The following is a 16,753-nucleotide window of genomic DNA, read 5'->3' as shown; positions in this document are numbered from 1 at the left end:
TAGACCATAAGACATAGGAGCAGAATAGGCTATTCAACCCATCGAGTCTGCTCCGCCATTTCATCATGGCTGATCCAATTTTCCTCTCAGCCCCAATCTCCTGCCTTCTCCCCGTAACCCTTCATGCCCTGACTAATCAAGAATCTATCAACTTCTGACTTAAATGTACCCACAGCTGCCCGTGGCAACAATTTCCACAGATTCACCACCCTTTGGCTAAAGAGGATGTGAGGTATATATTTAGGGAGAAATGCAAGCAGACTCTTCCCCACTAAAATTGAGTGAGAGGAGACTAGAGGTCAAAGGTTAAGGGTGAAAGGTGAAATATTTAAGGGGAACCTGCCTCTTTGGGATTCCCACAGTACGTGGGCAGTGAACTTCCCCGATTCCATGCCAATCGGAGTAAAGATTCCATACATCAAAATGGAGAATCCAGTTTTGAAGATCTTCAAAAGGCAGTGCTCAAGAAGGCAGCAACCATCATTAAGGACTTTCACTACCTGGTCCATGAACAATGCCTCATTATTCTTTTTTTGCTCTATTTATTTATTTTGTATAGTAATTTTTAAATGTCTTTGTACTGTGCTGCTGTCAACAAATAACACATTTCTCATATAAAACAGTGGTAACAAACCTGATTCTGATTAGGACAAAATAAATACATTTAAAAAAAAGTTCTTAGTGTTTCAATGTGTTCTTATTAATTTTATGCATTTTTAAAACAATTGTTAACATCACTGCAGTTATAGTAGTTTTTTAAGTATCTCAGAACGTCAGGGAATTTGCAGCCTGATCTTTACAGAAGATGATGCCCTACTTGGCCAAAGGGTGTTCATGATAGTTGTCCCAGCCGCTGCCTGGGTCCGTGTGGGTTATCAGCTCCATGCTGCTCAGATGAGACAAATCTAGCACTAATACTACAATGAACGGCGCATCAGAAATAGAGGATGCTTGTCTGCTGTGCAAATAATTCTGGATCTTTTAACGGTTAAATCAAAAGAAGATTTTACTGACTTTTGTGTTGCTCCTTCATGCAAACAAGGCCCAAGGAGTCACAACAAATAACTTGCCAAGCAGAGCTTTTTTTTAAGATAGCTAACATTCTTGCAGAATTTATCTGTTTGGCCATTTCTTGAAAACAACAAATGAATTGTGTAATCAAATCAAACATAGAAGGGATAATTATGGATGTGAGAGGGGCTGGGGGAGGGGGGGGGGTAAGGATAAACCTCTCCACTCCTTCAAGGCAGCAAAACGTGTTTTTCTCCCCCCTCTGAAATTCAACTTGTCACCAATTTTAGAGCTTGCAGCTGTAGTGTGCATATTGGGTCAGCTGCCAAAAACTGCTTTGTCTACCCTGTGAATTGCAAGACATGGCATGTAAATTACCCTGATACAATGCAGAGCCCCCAGCCTGCAAAGATTTGATCAACAACAGGACTGTGTCTGGAACGGCAGTGATGATAGCACCAGTTAGGTATTTGGCAAATGCCCCTCCGTTTCTGCAAACCTCTCAGTTGGGGGCTCCAGCACTAAAACCACAACAGGTGACAATGCCAAAGGGAGGCTGTTATTTTTCTGTCAGCACACAGAACATTTTGTTCGGACAAGACATCAATTTCAGGCTCGCAAGTGAATGCTGGAAAAAAAACTGCTCGAACACGGCCTCTTTTGTGGGTCAAGTGTGAAACAGACACAGTGGGCCAAAAATCTCCTATTCTATAAGCCAGTAACCCTTTGTGGGACAAAGCAGCATCTCTGAAGAATTTCAAAAAGAACTCAAATACTGTTTAATAGAATCTACCCTCATTTAATGACTTAAATTCTAACCAGACAAAAACACACATTTTAAATATGCATCCGTGAAACTATTAGGAATCGGCCCTGCTTAACACGTCATTTACACCACACAAAGCAGATATTGTACATCATACGCAAAAGATTGTGGTTTGCTCGCTTAATCTTTAGTTTTTGGGATGTAACCATTGTACTAAATGCCCAGAGAAAGTGGCTCATTGGGAGGGCAGTTTAAAGCAACAAGGGGGGAGGGGATCAGAACATAATTCAAACTAGACAATAAGTTTCCTTCCCTGAAGTGAAGCAGATGGAGCTTCTGACAATTTGATGGTTTAACAATCACTTTTACTGACATTACCTTCTCATTTTGGGCTAATTTAAAAAAAAACAGAATTTAAGTTCTTTAGCTGACCTGACAGGATTTCAATATTTTGCCCCAACCCAACGCCAGGGTTTGTTGGAACTCTCACCTCTACACTCTGCAGGCTGATCGCATTTACTACCTTTTGAAACCCAACAAGAGAGCCGGCCCTCACACAATGCTGGACGCTCGAGATCATCTGCCAGAGGCCAAGCCCCCCACACCCTCTGTGGAAGGCCAGTGTTTCGACACAATGACAGGGTCACCCCGGGCCTCGAGAAATTCAGCGTTTCCCACCGACAGCTCCACCTGCAAGCCCAGGCCAAACCCAGCAGACTCGCAAGGGATGCTGAACGTGCTCTACCTGCTGAATTAACCTTCAGAAACAGCAAGGAGGCTTGCAACAGCTCCTCACTCTCCTCCTATACCAAGGACAAGCACTAATGGGGTGGCTAGCATAGACACAGTAGTGGTTAGCATAATGATTTACTGTACCAGCGACTGGGGTTCAATTGCCACCACTGGCTGTAAGGAGTTGGTACATATTTCCTGTGGCCGATAGCTCCATTTAATGTCAGAGAAATGCATACAAGATACATCCTGAAATTCTTATTCTTCACAGGCATCCACAGAAACAGAAGAGTGCCCCAGAGAATGAGTGACAGTTAGACGCCCCCCCCATGCACAAGTAGGAGCAAAGCAACGACCCTCCCCCACCCAGTTCCGCGAAAAAGCATCAGCACCCTCCACCCGCCAAGCGTGCAGTAGCAAGGCCCCCCAGTAAAGACCACAACCTGCAGTACAACAAAAACTAATCGTCCCTCCCACATTCCGAAGATTAAAGTTAGTGAGGGTACGCCAAGTTGGGACCAGTAGCAGGGCAGCACCTGCGGGCGGTCTGTAGCACATCCTCAGACCGTGCCGGTCATCGACAGAAATGACTCATTTCATTGTACACTTTGATGTGTGTCCACGTGCCAAAGACAGCTAATCTTTAAGTTAATCAATGGCACACTGGCTTTGCTGTGTCCCCTTCCATCAAGTGAGATGCTGAATGGTCTTTCTATGCAAGGACAACACAGCAGTGTTCATTTGTCTGAACCCAGGCGTTCGCAGCCTGGGGTACACAGACCCCTTTGCTTAATGGTATTGGTCCATGGCATAAAAAAAAGTTGGGAATCCCTGTCTGAAAGTTTAGAGTAAATTTTATTATCAGAGTACATATATATGTCACCACATACAACCGGATCAATGAAAGATCAGAGTGCAAAAAGCAACTATTGTGTAAATACAAACATAAATAAACAGCAATAAATAATGAGAATGTGAAATAACAAGATAGAGTCCATAAAGTGAGACCACCGGTTGTGGGAACATCTCAATAGATGAGTGCAGTTATCCCCTTTTGCTCAAAAGCCTGATGGTTGAGGGGTAGTAACTGTTCTTGAACCTGGTGGTGCGAGTCCTGGGGCTCTTCTGCTTCCTTTCCGACAGCCGCAGCAAGAAAAGAGCACGGCCTGGGTGGTGAGGTTCTCTGATGATGCATGCCGCTTGCCTCCAACAGTTTCATGTGGATGTGCTGTTCATGTGAACGGTTGGGTGGGCTTCACCCGTGATGTAGAGGGCCAAACCACTTCCTTTGGTGGGATTTTCCGCTCAAAAACATCAGTGTTTCCATGCCAGGCTGTGGGGCAGTGTAGTTTGTGCCCATGCACACAGGCCACTTCCAATATTATGTATAGAGAGTTACTGAGCAAATCTCCGTTTAAGCAAGCATCAAGAGTTTGAGTTAATGCTAATTGGAGTGTGTCTGAAGCCTGATTTTAGCTAGTGAAGCCATGGCGTTCAAATTAAGAAGAAATGCACCTATAGTTCCGAAGATATGAGACAGCTGGTTTCAATGAAAACAGCTAAGACTGGAATGCTCTGAAATTTGGATTGGGATCAGACGCATACCCCTATCCGACTGGGAAGCTGCTCAGTAATCAACAAATGGCCAACCAACTCCTTCTAGCACAGCAACCCGCACTCTGAACGACTCCCACTGAAAAGAAAATGACGAATGGAGAAATCGATGAAGCATGATCTTTATTACAGGGAGGACAGCTTGGGAAGAAATGCTCGTCACCAACAAACCTTGCAAAAAGCCCTTTGCAATGCAGCAGAACAAACTGCATCTTGGTGCTGCTGCTTGGCAAGTACGCATATACAGCACACAAAACATTCTTCAGCAGACATTTCCTTTGCTACTAAAAGCGAGTTGAATCGATAACCGACCAGTAAGATTTCTTTGAGATGGGTTTGCTCTATGGCTCAGGAGAAGTATGAAAACAGAGAGCTCTGTGCACCAAAACAATTAAAACACTCATCCTATCTCAGTACTTCACTTGAGCGGCAACTCATCTGAATAAGTTCCATTGGTTGAAAAGCCAGAAGTCCAGAGCTTTACTTTTCTACACTAGAGCAGTTCATTGGCAGGCATTGTCTTATAGCGGCTTTGTGAGAGGCATTTCTAAAAATGCTTTCAGATGAAAGGATTTGTTGTGTGAGCCCGCCGAACTAAATCTGACCCCGGATAAAGGCTATTATTATAGTGCGGAGGAACAACCAAGAGACTGGCAGAATCGGTGACCCGTGCACTGCAAGGTTAGTGGCCCACTCTTTTTCCTTTCTCCAGCATGCAGCTCAAAGTTGGGGAGGGGTGGGGGGAGAAAAAAAACACTCAGCAGAAGCAGCTGTCCATGTTCACAAGAAGGAAATCAGACTAACTGCCCAATTTTCAAGCAGCATTTGGAATCTCCCTTCTCATATCTGAATGGCTCCCCTCTTCCCTGGCCAGATCCAGTCCTTGTGATCCTCTCCAGGACTTCTCAGAATTCCCCCCCCCCCGCCAACACACACACACACACACACAGAGCTTTCCCATCAACATTGGAACATTCGCCATTCTTCATCCCAGGGTTAAAGTTCAATCCGCAGTTTTCACTGAAAAAGAAAAAGTTGACTGGCTCAAACTGAAATGTGCCACTGTCCTTTGGAGTCCTGCCCCGCAAGACACCGTTCAAAGTCTGTAAACAAGAGGCTTGTGCGATGATGTCATCTGTGATGTGAAGACTTGTTTGCATCTGGACAAAGACGGAAAAAACGAAAGGAAAAACAATGCCATTGATGGGCACTCTGCATAGTACAATGTGGTCAGAATAACAACATCTGCAAATCCCTGTTAATTCAGGAATTCCACCGACCTAAAACTCCAAACCCCCTTTACAAATAAGCATAACTGCCCAGCATTCCAAGTACTTTCAATGATTAAAATCCAGAGGAGGCTTGATGTTTATGTTGTACACTGGTGTGTTCTGATCTTCGATGTGTTGTCTTGAAGGTTTTTAAGCACCGATCGTAAATCCATTAACAAGCAATCCTAAAAACAGGCGTGTAAACAAATGCCAATTCTGAAAAGTTAAAACAGCTTGTAAATGCAGCGTGTGTAGGAACCAGATTGAGCTGACAGACATCTTACATTATATTTGCGTTAATATGTCTTCAAATGGTTCCCTGTGTTTAGGCATCGCGGTATCCATCAGGGTTAGCCAGATGTGACCTTGGATTTGATACAGCGTTAACAAATCCCAGGCAGGGTGGGTGCCGTGATTGTTGAAGGCACTGTAATGGATTTCAGGATTCCTGGCTAGGAAGAAGTAGAAGTTTTGGAGAATGATAGCGCCTGAAAAATTGTCCTGTCAAGTTCAACTTGAAATGTGCAGTGGTGACGACAGGAGTGATCTTGTATCTTGCAGCCTGCTCAGGAATTCCCAAACTTTTTGCACAGCCCCTCTCAGAGGCTTGCTGCTTTTGCACCCCCCTCTTTCCATTAGTACTGTGAATGATGAATAACGTACACTCAGTGGTACATCCTGTATATAAAAATGTGGCCACTGAGTGCATGTTCACTGTCTTCTGCTGCGGTAGCCCACAGGTTCAGCATGTTGTGCGTTCAGAGATGCCCTTCTGCACATGCGGTTATTGGGTCACTGGATGCTTTTTGGGTTTTTTTTGCGCCATTCTCTGTAAACTCTCGAGACTGTTTGCGTGAAAAGTGCCAGGAGATCAGCCAGTTTCGGAGATACTCAGACCAGCCCTTCTAGCACCAACAATCAATCCACGTTGGAAGTCACTTAGATCCCATTTCTTCCCCATTCTGACGTTTGGTCTGAACCACTTGACCATGTCCGCATGCTTTTATGCATTGAGTTGCTGCCACACAATTGGCTGATTAGATATTTGCATTAACAACAGGAGTACAGGTGTACCGAATAAAGTGGTCGTTGTGTGTATAATTTTTTAATAATTGCTACTGTTCCACCCTGCTAGGAAACCTACTGCTTTATCTCCTGTGCCCTCCACCACAAGCCTCTTCACTAGTTGACTACCTCGGGCCCACAATATCGAAGATTTAGGTTGTGATTTATCTTTCAGCTCAAACCAGGGAAGTGGGTCAGATTAAAGCAAAGCGTGGAAGCCCTTTGTAAGAAGGCGATTTTAAAGTCCAGAAAAAGATATCGACTTCTTTATTGTATTCTAGATTGTAGTCTAGATGGAGATCTTGATCTAGTATTTGGAGGTGTTGAGGGAGAAGTAAGTTGGATGAGTTATAGCTGCTCAGGCACATTACAAACACCTCACAGTTGAGGCAGATATGGGCCTTCAAACTAGGCTGAACTTGTGGTCATCATTTACAAATAGGCCTGAATGGGGGAGGAGCTAATTGATCAGAGGAGGAAAAGGAAACACAAGGTCAGGAAAGAGACAACATTAAGACCTACCGATCTTGAGGCTTCCTTGAATTTACTGCTCTACTTTCCTATCTGTGGTGGCAACACTTTGCGAACCAGAGATCTCGCTTACTATTTAGCTGGTACAGTACTGGCCTGTTAGTTGGGGCATGAGAGAGGCTAACACTGTTTAGAATGGCCCTTGTCCAGGAGTCCCACCTCTAGGAGAGGAAGATAGGTCATATATAGAAAGCCAACAGAACAAAAGAAATACAATGTTCTTGAAGAAAGCAGGAGCGACAGTACAACAAGATTAGAGAAAATGCCATCATATAGTTTCAGACAGTGGGTGAACATGGAACAGTACAGCACAGTATAGCCCCTTCAGCCCATGATATTATGCTGACCTTTTAACCTACTCTAAGATTAACTCCGTAATCTTTTCACAAGGCCCTTGAGTGAAACTGTCATCGCTCTTCAGTTTAAATGCAACCTGCATCTGACTCCATCCAGTACTGCGTGCGTTGCTAAGAGCCGGGACTGTTATGACAAAAGGTTTTAATTCTGTAAATATGAACATCCAATCAAGCACTTAAACCCTAAGAGCATGGCACCAATTCAATCTAGCCACAAGTGGAAAATGCACGTAAAAAGGCACAGGTACTAAAAAAATTCTAGCATTTTTATTTTTGAGTAATAATGTTTCTTTGAATATCATGCATTTATGAGGCATTAATGCCGCCCCTTCTAAATATATATTTAGTGTATGGCTCTGTTATCACAATAATGATTGCTTTAACAGTAAGGGCCATATTGAATGTTGGATTCCGTGGGGAGGAGGGGAAGGGGTGGGGACAGATTTGAGATTACAATCACACTAGCCACCATCTTTTTGACTGGTGAAGAAGGTTTCATGGTTAGGTGGTCTTCTTCTGCTCTTAATACTTACGTTAATTCTATTCTGCTGCCACACGACAACCTTGTACTCAATGTTAGTAAGACAAAGGAATTGATTGTGGACTTCGGGAGGGGAAAGCGGGAGAACACACAGCAGTTTTCATCGAAAGGTCATCTGTGGAAAGGATAAGCAGCTTCAAGCTCCAGGGTCTCAGCACCTCTGAGGATCAACTGGGCCCAACATATTGATGCAATGACAAAGGAGGCACACCTGTCGCTAGATTTCATTAGAAGTTTGAGGAGATTTGGTATGTCACCAGAGACTCGGCCAAATGTCTAACTGGTCGCATCACCAACAGGTATGGAGTCGTCAATGCACAGGATCGGAAAAAGCTGTAGAGGGTTGTAGACTCAGCCATCTCCATCACAGGAACCAGCCTTCTCACCCATCGAGGACATCTTCAAGAAGCCGTGCCTCAAGATGGCGGTGTCCATCACGATGGACTCTCGCTGTCCAGGACATGCCCTCTTCTCATCACTACCATCAATCAGGAGGTACAGGAGACTGAAGACACACACTCAATGTTTCAGGAACAGCTCCTTCCCCTCTGCCATCAGCCAGATTTTCGAACCGTCTAAGAACCCATGTTCTTACTATTTAGCTCTCCTTTTGCACTATTCATTTATACATTTTTTATATATCATTACTGTAACTTATAGTAATTTTTACGTATTGCACTCTACTGCTTCCGCAAAAAAAAACAAATTTCACGACACGTCAGTGATAATAACCCAGATTCTGACTCTGCCACAGAGAAACAAAATTAATTGGAGCCTGGCGACCTGACTCAGATCTGCCGGGACCTAACTATGTGCAGGATGACTGTAAGGACAGCCAGGGCACCCTTACAATTCAACACATCTACCATCTTATTATGCCGACAAATCCGTGGCTACCTCACAGCAAGGCACGTGCCTGATAAGGTTCCCTCGGCAGACCCACAGCTTTGAAATTAATTGTAAATCCTCAGGCTCTGATGCAATTGAGCCGGGCAGGATCTTTATAAATAAACTCCGGAGTGCTGGTATACTGAAGAATACCTATGTTACTGCATGCAAGCGGGGACGTATGTGAGTGGGAACAGACTGGATTTCCAGACAGATGTGTTCAGTATAAAGAAACTCCTCAGGCTTGGGATGCATCAGGCTTTTTATTTTTATTTCCTTTGAAGGGAAATGAAACATTCGCATCTCAGACACTCTGACAGTTAGCTGTAGTCCTTTGGGGAGAGATCTATGTAAGCATGATTGTAATGAGAGCTCTGAAGAGCTATTACCATAACAACATCACCGTGTTAGGCCATTCCAAAATGACATTCACTAGTGAGGCTAATGTGGTCTTTTACTCATTTCAAAAGGCACGTTGCTTGCTCAGGATTATGGGGTTAAATGCCCAAAGGAATGATGCTGAACGCCTTCTATAACTTAAGTGGAAGATCCACACAAACATCTTGAGAGGCACTGGGAATAGTCGCCACGTATTTTCTCCGGATTCCTGAAGTTGCAGGAGAGAGCAGATTAATGGGAGCACCACTTTACTGTGGGCAAGTTTCACGTTTGGAAATGACTCAAACCCACTGCAGGTTGCCAGGGTGTTGTCGGGACTTGAGGACCTGTTCTAGGGAAAGGTCGAACATGTCAGGACTTAATTCCCTGGCGTGCAGGAGAGAGAGGGGAGATTTGAGAGAGGTGTACCACGTTATGAGGGTAAATGCAAGCTGGCTTTTTCCATTGAGGTTGGGTGAAACTAGAACCAGAGGTCATGGGTTAAGGGTGAAAAGTAAAATTGTTTAAGAGGAACACGAGGGGGAACTTCTTCACTCAGAGGGTGATGAGAGTGTGGAACGAGCTGCCAGCAGAAGTGATGGATATGGGTTCAATTTCACCATTTAAGAGGTTTGGATGAGTACATAGATGGGAGAGGTATGTTGGGCTATGATCCAGGTGCAGGTTAATGGGACTGGGCAGGTTAACAGTTCAGCATGGCCTAGATGGGCCGAAAGGTTGTCATGTTCTCTGACTCTAGGCCTCCATCAAAAATATAAACTTACACTTCACTGTGTGCAGGGGAATGATATACTTGATGTAGCAGAACAGCACAGAATCATAGGATTGATTGAGGAGGGGATGGAGAGGGTGTTGGAAAAGTTAAACAGACTGCGCCTACATTCTCTAAGGAAGATGTGGGATAATCTCACTTTAACATACAATATTCTTGGGGCTTAACTGTGATGGTGTTTCCCCGGCTGCGGTGCTTACAATCATGGGTCACGGGCTCAAACCAAGCAAAGGACCATTTAAGAAGGTGGTAAAAAGAAATTTCTTCACTAGGAGGTGAAGAAATCTTTGGAATTCACTGCCCAAGGCTATGAAGACTCAGCGAGTATCTATGACATAAGATCAATAGATCATTAGACAGACAGGAAGTCAAAGGTTGCAAAGTTAGAACAGGAGGAGAATGCTGAGGTAAAAGATCATGATCTTACTGAAGGAGGCTGCTTCTATTTCTCAGGTGGTTTGCTGTAGTTTTTAGATGAAATCATTAGCTGGGCTCCCGCCTCCCTGCTGAGATGAATGCACAGAGCTGAGCCTTGATGATTTGGCCAACCATGATCACTCAACCACATAAAACACCGCATTGCATTCGCTGTTTGCAGGACTTTGCTATATGTACTCTGACGTTTGCTGACTACCTGGAGTTCTTTCGTATAATAACTCTGTAAGCATCCAAAGGCTGATGTTCTGCACGGCCTCCATTGATCTCCCGCCATAACCACGGCCTTTCCTGCTTATCCCTGGAGATCGACCAGTCTCCCGCTGGAGTTAGAGTGGGCAAGATGCAGAATTTTAGTTCCACTGTGCTTACTGCACAGTGGTGACAGTCCCCAGAGCCTCAGGTTGTTATTTAAATTAATTCTACTACAACAAGCACCACTGGCAAACAATATGAGCGCAGGTTTTGTTTTTCAGTTCTGCCAACTGCCTCTCTGGAAAGGAGACAGTTGCTCATTCACACTGGGGTAAAGTGAGGGTGAAGGCATTTTGGTCCCCAGAGAAACAAAGAGTTGGTAGCATTGTAAGTTTTGGTCTTGGCGAGTGACCTTGTGAAAGAAATCATTCATTAAGAGGAGGGGCATTGGATTATAGCAGCAGAATAAGGCCATTCATCCCCAAGAGTACTTTCAGCAGTCATTTAGATCTTAGACGACCTGTATCTCAACTCTTTTTACCTGGCTTTATTCCACAATCCTTGACATCCCTTAGCTAACTACAATCTATTGATCATCTGTTTCAACAATGCAGATGGCCCATTACCCTTTATGTTAAAAAGTTGCTCCATCATTTCATTCCTCAGTTTTCTAGGGCACACCCTGTTATTCTGAATACCATCATCACCACCACTACAGGATATAGACTCTTATCAAAACCCTCAATCATTTTAAAAGCCACGATCTGATCACCTTCAAACTTCAGCAAGGGATGTCAGCACCAGCCAAGCATTTTAATTAACTGCATTTCACAGTTTCCCAACTCACGATGCCACGTCAAAGGGAGCCTGACACGGAGGTAAGGGTGAGCAAAAGGGAGTCATTTTTAGACCTTTGAAATATGAATGGTTGGGAACAGTAAAAACATGACCATAAAATATTTCACAATGACAATTTTATAGTTCTTCACAATTACTACCCTCATGTGAAAAACAAAACAATATAAGGAGACTGAACATCTAGCAATATTCATCTTCAACCAGAAATAACCAAAACTCACCGACACTAGAAATGATATTTATAATGGTGAAACTTCTACCATTTAAACTCAGCTCTTTTGCTGACAGCTACAGTTTCTTATCCACAGTAGAGAAATCTGTTCATTAACCAGGGCAGAATTAATTTTACAGTTTCTGTTCTTCAAAAATTATTTTCTGTCAAGTAATAACTTCAAATGTTGAAATTACATTAATTATCATGAAGGAGAATCAGTAATATTAAAAATATTCTCAGTCGAGCTCCTGCATAAAATGTTCAAATGAGCTGCACATGGGCAAGACGTCGACACATCTCACATTTCCAGTCTAACATCAGTGGTTAGACTGGGAAAGGGTGGTGCTCTTCCTCTGCATCTCTCTGCAGCTGAGCTAATGCCCACAAGTTCTGATAATGGCTTTTACGCAAAGTGAAAGCCACAAGAAGTGGGTTGTTGTTTGCTTCAAGGACTAGCTGTTCAGACGAACTTGTCTATGAGAGTGAGTCATACCAAAAAAAACAAGCAGAAAGCACAGCGGAAAGGATGTTGAACATCCAGCCATGTCGGCACAAGGTCATAATGTCTGAGGCTATGGGCGTACCACACAGTAAATGCTTCACGGATATGACATTGAACCACAGCTATTTTTTTCTGCGAACTTTTTTAGTGAATACCAATTTTCATCTTTTTTTCTAAATTTTCACAACGGTTCGGTTGCATTCTTCAGACAGCTTTCGGCCCTCTCCTTCAACATATAGTAAATTTAAAATAACAAGTCCGCAATTAAGAGGTTGTAGATGCTGGAACCCTTGTAGGGTGCTGGAATCCGAAGTTAACTGCTGGAGGAATTCTGCTGGTCAGGCAGCATCTGCAGAGGCAGAGGCTGATGCTTTGCATTGGGACTGAGAGTGTGGAGGAGAGGTAGACAGCGGGAGGAAGGAGTATGAGGCAGGCGGTAAATGGAACCTATCTCCCAGAAGTCAGTACACAATCACACTCCACTGTAACACACATAAAAATGCTGGAGGAACTCAGCAGGCCAGGCAGCGTCTAGGGAAGGAAATGAGCAATTGACGTTTCGGGCTGAGGCTCTTCACCAGGACTGGAAAGGAAGGGAGAAGAAGCCAGAATAAGAAGGTGGGGGAGGGGAAGGAGTACAAGCTGGCAGGTGATGGGTGAGCCCAGGTGAGTAGGGGGGGGAGGGAGAATGATGTGATAAGCTGGAAGGTGGTAGGTGGAAGAGGTAATGGCTGAAGAGGAATGACTCTGATAGGAGACGAGAGGGGACCATGAAGAAAGGGAAGGAGGAGGAACACCAGAGGGAGGTGATCGCCAGGTGAGAAGAGAAGGCGTAAGAGGGGAGCCAGAATAGGGAATGGAAAAAGAGATTCCGCTGCAATATGTGGTGAATTAAACTGGGCACATCTACAGAAGTTCCATATGCATTGCTCTACAAAATCTCATGAACTTTTCTGCAGCATGAGCCACTGATTTCTCAGAGCTGTGACTATGAGTGGAAGACAAGCAGCAATGGGATAACTTGGCAGTGTTTGATTAAAAGGCTTGTACCATGTGGCATTTCACCACAATTTATCTTCAACAAAAAAATTAATTCCTGTTTGCAGAAATCTACCAGCAGTGTGGGTTCTGTTTATCGGCGAAGTAGTACATTTAAGTCATGCAGAAACTTAATCATTCAGCAAACCAAATTAAAACTTCCCTCTTGGCCCATTACAAGGCAGAACTCCTCACAGCATGGATTTCAATGAGCTCAGGCCCCGACCAGAAATTCCCCACCACTGGAGAAGGGTCACAGTACAGAGATACCACAGCACCGAGTTTTGTCATCCTGAAGCTGGCTGCACTAGTGGGATGGGGGCCAAGGCTGTGAACTACGTGAAAAGTTCAGATTCCACAGAGGCAGAACAGGTAAGGTCAGGCCTCCTTGTTTACAGCTCAAACAGGCCTCAAACATCCAATCAAGCTCCGCGCTCAGCGCACCTGGGGCGCCCTGTTTGCAGATCACAAAGTACAAAGAACTGCTGTCACGCCATGCATGTCACGTCATTTGACTCTTGCTTGTGGCCTGGGCTGACTCCGAAAAAGTGCAAAAGATCCCGGTCGCAGTAAAAGATTGGGTGTTTGATATAATTCCGTCACACCGTGCACAGAAATGCGTGACGTGAATTTCTACCTCACAATACTTTTCGACCACATCTCCTCTCCCCTTGTGTGACTAATAGTACACCATTTACAGAACTAAAAATTACATCGCTTCACAAGTTGAGGGCGGCATGGAAGCGCAGCGGTTAGCTATCGCTATTATAGCGCCAGCGACCAAGGTTCAATTCCACCGCTGTCTGTAAAGGAGTTTGTACATTCTCCCTGTGGTCACACTGGTTTCTTCCCACAAGGAGCAGCAAAGACGTATGGGTTAGTAGGTTAATCTGACACGTGGGGGCATGGGCTCATTGGGCTGAAAGAACCTGCCGTACCTCTAAAAATGAAAATAAAGATATCAGAATACTGAGCTTACAGCTTTTCAAACACCAACTTTTGCTTGCTGGATTAGTAGTAGATAATTGACAGGATTTCTAGCTGTCATTGGACAAGTTACCCTTTGGTTTTCATTAGTAAGCAGGCCAACTAGTGAATCGGCTAGTCAATGTTGAATTGGATTGGATTGACTTGTCTTGGTTTGTTCAGAGGCTGAATCACTAGGTCTACTGCGATGCGTTGATTGTCTCTGTACTTTCATTACTAAATAGGGAGCACTTGATCCGTCAACACCAACAAAGGGCCCAAACCACTTGCTACAATGAAAAAATACTAAAGGAAAGGCATGAAGGATTGATTATATTTGATTGAGTCCAAAACTAGATGTGGGAGTCACTATCGAGTTTGCCCACGGATCAGTACTTTTAATGGAGACAGCTTCGTGCTGCTGCTAATTGTGCAACCAATATTGCCCATGTAACTCAGCAGGGAGTCAGAATTATTTAAAGCCAGCCGTTCTCTTTTCTAGGCCAACCTGCACTACCGAAAGGGGCAATGCATTGTGGGTGCAGCAGCGAGAATGCCTTCACTGCACCTCACACATTGCTCCTTACTTTGACAACGGTGGGAAAACCGTTCCCTGAATACCCCGGGCGGATAATGGACTCCCGTTGAACTGCCTTCCCATCAAGGTGGGAAAACCACTCCCTGAATACCCCGGGAAGATAATAGACTCCCGTTGAACTGCCTTCCCACCCCTGCCCTTTGACAACTGCCCCTACTTTATGTTGTCTCTGCCCATTCTGTCAGTCATGTTATGTTATATTCCACGATCATTTGCCACGGTCAACATTCACCAATAACCAATGTGTCCAGGAGCCTCATGTGTCCTTCAGCAACTGTCGAACTACTTCCTGCAGACCGCAGCAACTTCAGAAACCATGATAAGCCACCAACTATTCATTATATCAACAACCAGTAGAAATCAATCGAAATTTTCAAAGTTCAGAGTTCAAAGTACATATATATCACCATATACAACCCTGAGATTCATTTTCCTGTGAACATACTCAGCAAATCTATAGAATAATAACTATAACAGGATCAATGAAAGATCAACCAGAGTGCAGAAGACAACAAACCATGCAAATGCAATAAATAACAAGATAAAGAGATGACATGAGATGATTGGTTGTGGGAACATCTCCATGGGTAGGCAAGTGAGTGTAGTTATCCCCTCACACACAAGAGAAAATCTGCAGGTGTTGGAAATCCAAGCAACACACACACAAAGTGCTGGAGTAACTCAGCAGGCCAGGCAGCATCGGCTTGCTGAGTTCTTCCAGCATTTTGTGTGTGTTGTAGTTATCCCCATTTATTCAACAGCCTAATGGTTGAGGGTTAGTAACTGTTCTTGAACCTGGTGGTGCAAGTCCTGAGGCTTTGTACCTTCCATCTGATGGCAGTAGCAAGAAAAGTGCACGGCCTGGGTGGTGAGGCTCCCCAATGATGGACGCTGCTTTTCTACAACAGCGTTTCATGTAGATGTGCTCAGTGGTTGAGAGGGCTTTACCCGTGACAATCTTTTAAAATACAACAGGTAGGTTTACCTTTATGTACCCATGCTTGAACTGTCTAGGATCCAAATTTTGAACCTTTAATCCTTGTTGAATTCTGGGTGGCAAGATAAATGATAACTAAATGTACATTTAGTAAGGCTGTGGTGGGGACCAATCAGTTAAAAGCTTCAGGCCTGCTTCCCTTCATCACAGCCTGAAAGGTTAACTGCATTGAATAAGAGTTGGCACGTCATGCTCCAGATGCTTTAAAAAAACTGTGTATAGAATTGTGGTTAGAGCACATTTGGAGTAGTCTGTGCACCTCTGGTGGCCACATTATAGGAAGGATGTGGAGACTTTGAAGAGGGTACAGAAGAGGTTCACCAGGATGTTGCCTGGATTAGAGATTACTAACTGTAAGGAGAGGTTGTACAAACTTGTTTTCTCTAGAGTGTCAAAGGCTGGTTGGAGGGGGGAGGGGCTGACAGAAGGCTACAAAACTGTGAGAGACACAAACAAGGCTGACAGACACTCTTTCCTGCTATAGAAGTATGAATTACAAGAGAGAATAGATTTTAAACAGCGGGAGAAAGTTTAAAGGAGGTGGGGGGCATTTTTTTTGGTTTTGCGCAGAGAGTGGTAAGTTGTTAGGTGCCTGGAAAGTGCTGCTGGGGGATATGGTGGACACAGACACGATGGCGACATTTGAGAGGCATTCAGACAGACAGGGAATGGAGAGATATAGACAAGATGTCGGCAAGTGTACAGTTTAAGTGGTCATTGTGGTCATCAAAGAAACTGTGGGCTGAAGGTCTGTTCTTGTCCAGCTCTTCGTTCTAGATCAGGGGTTCCCAACCTTTTTTTATGCCACGGACTCCAGGTGGGGAACTCCCGTTCTAGATGCCGCCTGCCCTGTGGAGCATTCCCAGCATCTTTTTGCTTTCATTTCAGCTTTCCAAAACCTGCATTCTTCTTTTTTGAAGAAAACGAGGCGACTGGGTTGAGCAATGCTTTGGGAGCCTGAATGACATGCTTGCACACAGATACACGCGCGAGTTGCACAGCGT

At 44.3% G+C, this 16,753-nt stretch overlaps 1 protein-coding gene across 2 annotated transcripts in view; it reads right to left on the bottom strand.

Moving 5' to 3' along the window:
- The window catches only part of skia (v-ski avian sarcoma viral oncogene homolog a), a 171,431-nt gene that overhangs the window by 21,552 nt on the left and 133,126 nt on the right, over positions 1 to 16,753 (bottom strand). The window lies entirely within an intron of this gene.

Source organism: Mobula hypostoma, chromosome 25, assembly GCF_963921235.1.
Source record: "Mobula hypostoma chromosome 25, sMobHyp1.1, whole genome shotgun sequence".
Lineage (NCBI taxonomy): Eukaryota > Metazoa > Chordata > Chondrichthyes > Myliobatiformes > Myliobatidae > Mobula > Mobula hypostoma.
This window is presented reverse-complemented; position numbering and strand designations above follow the sequence as displayed.